Raw genomic sequence first — 5,909 nt, 5'->3', positions numbered from 1 at the left:
GACCATGCCCTCTGGGCAAGAGTGGATGAAACTCAAATCAGCCCCCACATGGGTTTGAGGCCTAGGTTTGTCTGACAGATGATCCAGGAACCTCAGTCTTTGAACTTGGATTAGAGTGGTTCAAACTGTTCCTATCATCAGTCTTCCAACTGAAATCCATTTTTTTTTTTTAAGAGAGAGTGAGAGAGAGAATTTTAATATTTATTTTTTAGTATTTGGCGGACACAACATCTTTGTATGTGGTGCTGAGGATCCCACCCAGGCCGCCGGCATGCCAGGTGAGCGCGCTACCGCTTGAGCGGTACCCCAGCCCCGCAACTGAAATCCTTAAGAAAGGTACCATCCTCAGGCATGGTGGCCATGCCTGTGATCCCAGTGACTCCAGAGACAGAGGCAGGAGGATAACAAGTTTGAGGCCAGCCTCAGCTACTTAGTAAGACCCTGTCTCAAAATAAAAAGTAAAAAGGGCTGAGGATGTGGCTCAGTGGTTAACCATCCCTGGGTTAACCCCTCCCCCCCCAAAAAAAAATAAATAAATAAAACCACCATTCTAGACCTCAAATAATTTCTACAAATAATGTTCTCACTAAATATCCATGTGGGGGGGCTGGGGATGTGGCTCAAGAGGTAGCGCGCTCTCCTGGCATGCGTGCGGCCCGGGTTCGATCCTCAGCACCACATACAAACGAAGATGTTGTGTCCGCCGAAAACTAGAAAATAAATATTTAAAAAAAAATTCCCTCTCTCTCTCTCTCTAAAAAAATAAATAAATAAATATCCATGTGGGAGGCCAATCTTACACGAGACTGAGTTACACTCCCCGGCTGGGTGCTGAGGCTCTCAGTCACAGAAATGTGGCACCCTTCTTGGGTGCGAGGGTCGGCGTCTCGTGCATGGGTGTGTCTTGCTACAGCCCCACGGGTGAAGCTAGGCTCACCTGTTCCCTTGTAATATAACCCCTTGGGCTGTTTAGGGTAGAATCCTCCATGGAAGTGCCTTGTGTGTGTCCCCTTCTCTTACCCTGCCCTTGGGTGTGGCCTACCCAGGTGTCAGTCAACCTGCTGACAGTGGACATCATGAAGACAGACTCAGCCCCCTGAAACCTGACCCCTTTCCTCATTTGAATAGCTTCTCCTCAATAAAAGGGGTCAGCGCGTGCTCTCACACTCTCTCTCTCTTCCTGCGGACCCTTAAGGTCAGAGGAGCCGTCACAGCGACCCCAAAGAAAAAGGTATTTGTGTCTCTTGTGTGGTTATTTCGTGCAGCCCAGTTAGCCCAGTTCAACTGGAGTGACCCCTGAGCCTTTTAGTCATGAGAACAGAAACCGGGCATATCCAGGTTGCAGACACACGAGGAAAATTGACACAATAACAAGGAATTAGCAAAGATAATAGACAACAGAAAAGTCCTGCAAAGATTTGGGACAGTGCAGCTATCAAACAAAGACAATCAACTAGCTCTACTTACTTAAAGAAATAAAAGCCAAGCTCAACATAGCAGACTTGAAAATAAACAGAAATTTTAAAATGGAAAAATTGTAATAACCAAATTCTTTAAAAAGACAGAAAAGAAATAATAAAAGTCCCTGGATCACTCATAGTGATCTACAGACACAAGGCCAATACTGTCAAATTCTGATGGCCAAAGGTAGGGAAAGGGGAAATAACGGGGAAGGATATTGGCTAAACTGTGTCATGTTGTGTGCATGTATGAGTACATGACAATGAATCTCACTATTATGTACAATTGTAATACAACAGAAAATATCCAAAAAAAAACCCCACAAAATTCTGATGGTCTTTTCTGCAGTAATGGAAAAGCCAATCCTCAAATCACATGGAATTTCAAGAGACTCAGAATATCCAAAATAGTCTGGAAAAAGAACAAAGTTGAAGGGTTTGCACTTCACAATTTCAAAAATTATTACAAAGTTTCCATTTAAAACAGTATGGGGATTGGAGATAAAGCACAGTGATACAGTGCTTGCTTAGCATGCATGAGATTCTAGGTTCAATTCCCATTATGTCAGTATAACAGTAAAGGGACGAGTCTCAGTGGCACATGCCTTTGAACCCAGCTACTTGGGAGGCTGAGTCAGGAAGATCACAATTTCCAGGACAGCCTCAGCAATTTAGCCAGACCTTTTCTCAAAATAAAAATGACTAGGGATGTAGCTCAATGGTAGAGTGCCCTGGGTTCAGTCCCCAATATTTTAGTCAGCTTTTTTGATGTGGTGACCAAAAGACCTGGCAAGAACAATTTTAAGGAGGAAAAGTTTACTTGGGGGCTCATCTTTCAGAGGTCTTAGTCCACTGACAGCCAGCTCCTTTCCTCATAGCCCAAGGTGAGGTGTAACATTATGGTAGAAAGGTCTGACAGAGGCAAGCAGCTCAGGATATCACACCAGGAAGCAGAGAGAAAGTCTTCTCTCACCGAGAAAAAAATATATATACCCCAAAGGCATGCTCCAATGACCCACCTCCTCCAGCCACATCCTACCTCCCATGACCCATCATCTCACCTTAAGCTTTCTGGTCTTGTGCCACACATGAGCTTTTGGGGGACACCTCACACCAGACCATAACACCCAGTATTGCAATATGAAAACAGAGTGTGGTGGAGCTGGGGATGTAGCTCACTGGTGGCGCCCTCCCTAGCATGATCTGACCCCCCGCACTGGAGGAAAAGACACGGATAAGCGCTAGCCTAAGGTAGACACATGCAAACATAACCAGGGAATAAATGGAGCTGGGCCGGCACACCAGGCAACCCGTGGCCCCCAGAGTCTTTCTGCGGCCGAGCTTTGAGGGCGACACCACCAGAGTCTTCTCAAGTCTCAGACCCTGCGCTTCTAGGACTGCGGCGCAGGGAAGTCAAGAGCAGGTTTGGGGCTGGATTCCGGAGATTCTCCTGGACCGGCCACAAGCCTGGCCAGTCTGAAGATGGCTCCAGCTGGTGGGGCACACCCAGCGCCTCTCCGACACCCAGGGGGCCGTCGGCCTGCAGAGGCGCCCACCCCCGGCTCAGGGTCTGGGTCCAGAAGCGACAAGAGGCAGACCATTACAGCTTTGGGGCTGGCACCCGACCCAGGAAGAAGAAGGTGCTGGAGACCCTGAGGGAGGAGGGCCTCCGCCGTCGTGCCCACCGCGACATCAGCCTGCCCCTGACTTTCGCCCGTGTCCTCCATCATCCACGTGGACATCCTCCCCAGACGCACCGCCGTGAGGCTGTACAGACACAAAAGCCTCTGGGCTTCTACCTCCGAGACGGCACCAGCGTACGGGTCACCCCCCAGGGGCTGGAGAAGGTTCCAGGCATCTTCATTTCCCGCCTGGTCCCTGGGGGCCTTGCAGAGTGGACTGCTGGCAGTGAATGACGAAGTCCTGGAGGTAAACGGGATTGAGGTGGCGGGGAGGACGCTGGACCAGGTCACAGACATGATGACTGCCAACAGCCACCACCTCATCGTCACTGTCAAGCCCGCCGATCAGAGGAACAATGCCGTCCGCAGCAGCCGCAGGTCGGGCAGCTCTGGCCAGTCCACGGACAGCACTGCCAGCCACCACAGCCTGCCAGTGGCCCACGTGCTGCAGAACTTCCACCCCATGAGATGGAGAGCGACAGGGAAGCTGACATCATCATTGAGGGCACCTTAGAGTCTCAGAGTGTCTCCAAGATGCAGGGCACACCTTCAGGCAGCCTGTCCCCGGCCAATGGCAGCAGCCTGGCACACAGGCTGCAGCGGGACCTGGCGCTGCACAGCCCGGGGCGGGAGAGCCACGGCAGCATCCACAGACTTCTCTGCTCCCTGAAGGCGGACCCCCGCCACAGCCTGGTCCTGCCGCAAGGCGGGGTGGAGGAGCACGGGCCGGCCGTCACACTCTAGGCCCAGAGGCTGGGTGAGGCAAGTGCTGCCTGTCCCATGCAGGGGCTGAGGGAGCCGGTGGCCCTGGGAGGCACTGTGATTTCAGACGTGAAATTCCTAGCAGGAATATGCTACAAATGTATGCCAACTTGGAATGAGGACAGCTTGTGTCCCTTCCTCCTTGGTCACAGGCGTAGCCCTCTTCTCTGTGTAACTCGGCACTATTTTATAGAATTTTGCCCCACAACTTAACAGACACATGCACACCCCAGGCCAGGCCCCCATGCAGGTTCCAGCCCTCTGAAAGATCTGAGTGCAGAAATAATTAGTTTTTAAATTTCAAAAGTACTTCATTTTTTTAAATTAAGCTTTTGAAGTTCATGTTTTTTAACTCAGCTCACGTGAAGATGCCCTTTATGCGGCGCAGTTTCTGCTGACCTGCACAAGACTCCCCAAGAGGACAGAGGGGCCAGGCCTGTGCCAGGTCCAGCAGCAGCATTCACACCAGTTCAGACCCCACGGGCATGTGGCTCCCTACAGCAGTGGGCACCACCGTCTCAGGAAGCAGAGTGAAGGTGAGGCAGGCACTGCCAGAGGCGGCTGCAGCTGCGTCTCCCAACTTGTCCTTCGGGAGGTTTCCAGTGTTTCCTGCACAGGTGGTGGACAACGATGGGCCTCAGGCACCGGGACAGAGTTATCTCTGCCCCCACAGCAGCCAGCTCTTCCTGTCAGTTGATGAGCACATACTGACCTCCATTCCTAACGTCACGGTCAGAGGCAGGGGTTCTCTGGTTTTTGAGTCATATGAACATAATAGTTTTAACAAATATTAAATTCATTGTCATTTTCCTTTAAACTTTTAGAAGTTTATTCATGTTTGAGTCAATTAAATGTTATATGAAGTATGTCTTCAGCTTAAATCCAATGTCAGGGAGAAAACATTACATTTATGCTTTGAGAACAAACTTTGGCCAAATGAGTCTCCTGCAAACAAACAGTATTTTCCAGGTTTTCTAAGCATGAATTCCACTGCTGCTTTCTGCAAGATCCAGCACCACCTGCTGGCCATCAGCAGAACTGTCTTGATCTGTTAAGGTCAGAGGGATTTGGTGCAGCCCAGCTGCATTAATTAAGTGAAAAGAAACTTCTTTTCCCTTTGAAACTATTTCTTGGGCAGAGTAGCCTTTTTCCGAGTAGCTTCCTCCCTGTGTCTGAGTTTCTCATTTTGTATAAGGGGCCACAGCACATCTCCAGAGTATAGGACAGAGTGAGACACCACTGGGCGGGGATCCAGCCCCCAGGACGCAGGGAGCTGCCACAGGGGCTGCCAGTGAGACAAGCCGTGGAGCCACGGGAACGCCCGGGAGGGTCACCAAGATGAGGTTTTCACTGCGTCTCTGCTGGTATTTGTGTCCGTGGAATAACTGGGCCCACTACCAAGAAGGGAAGTTGTATTTCTAACCATGTATTAAATTGTTACGCAAATGTGAATCCATGTTTTATTTTATTTATTTTTTTATTTTTTTTTAAAGAGAGAGTGAGAGAGGGGGGCAGAGAGAGAGAGAAATTTTTAATATTTATTTTTTAGTTATTGGCGGATACAACATCTTTGTTTGTATGTGGTGCTGAGAATCGAACCAGGGCCGCATGCATGCCAAGCAAGTGCGCTACCGCTTGAGCCACATCCCCAGCCCGTGAATCCATGTTTTAAAGAGAACAAGGCTTACTCAGTGTGTAAGCTTTGTGCCTGTTGCTGATAACTGCAGGGATCACAGGCTGCTTGGAGGAGCTGTGAGAGTGTATTTTTCTACCAGGGTCTATACTTCTGCAATTTGTTTCTTAAAAGAAAAGCAACAAAACCATGTCACTATATATTAAAGATTTTTTGTTTGTTTGTTTTATATATCAGAGAATAATTTTTTTTTTTGCCTTTGAGTTAAAAAAAAAGAAATAAATGGAAATAAACTCATGAAACCATGGCCAATTGACTTTTGTCAAGGGTGCAAAGGCTGTCCAATAGTAAAAGAAGAACCTGTTCAATAGA

The 5,909-nt window shown here is 48.9% G+C and overlaps 1 pseudogene; it reads left to right on the top strand.

Annotated features, from left to right (window-relative positions):
• Window positions 1-271: 271 nt before the first annotated feature.
• On the top strand, window positions 272-3,922 carry LOC143398595 (partitioning defective 6 homolog gamma pseudogene; annotated as a pseudogene).
• The last annotated feature ends 1,987 nt before the right edge of the window (window positions 3,923-5,909 follow it).

This window comes from Callospermophilus lateralis, chromosome 4 (genome assembly GCF_048772815.1).
Source record: "Callospermophilus lateralis isolate mCalLat2 chromosome 4, mCalLat2.hap1, whole genome shotgun sequence".
Classification (NCBI taxonomy): domain Eukaryota; kingdom Metazoa; phylum Chordata; class Mammalia; order Rodentia; family Sciuridae; genus Callospermophilus; species Callospermophilus lateralis.
This window is presented reverse-complemented; position numbering and strand designations above follow the sequence as displayed.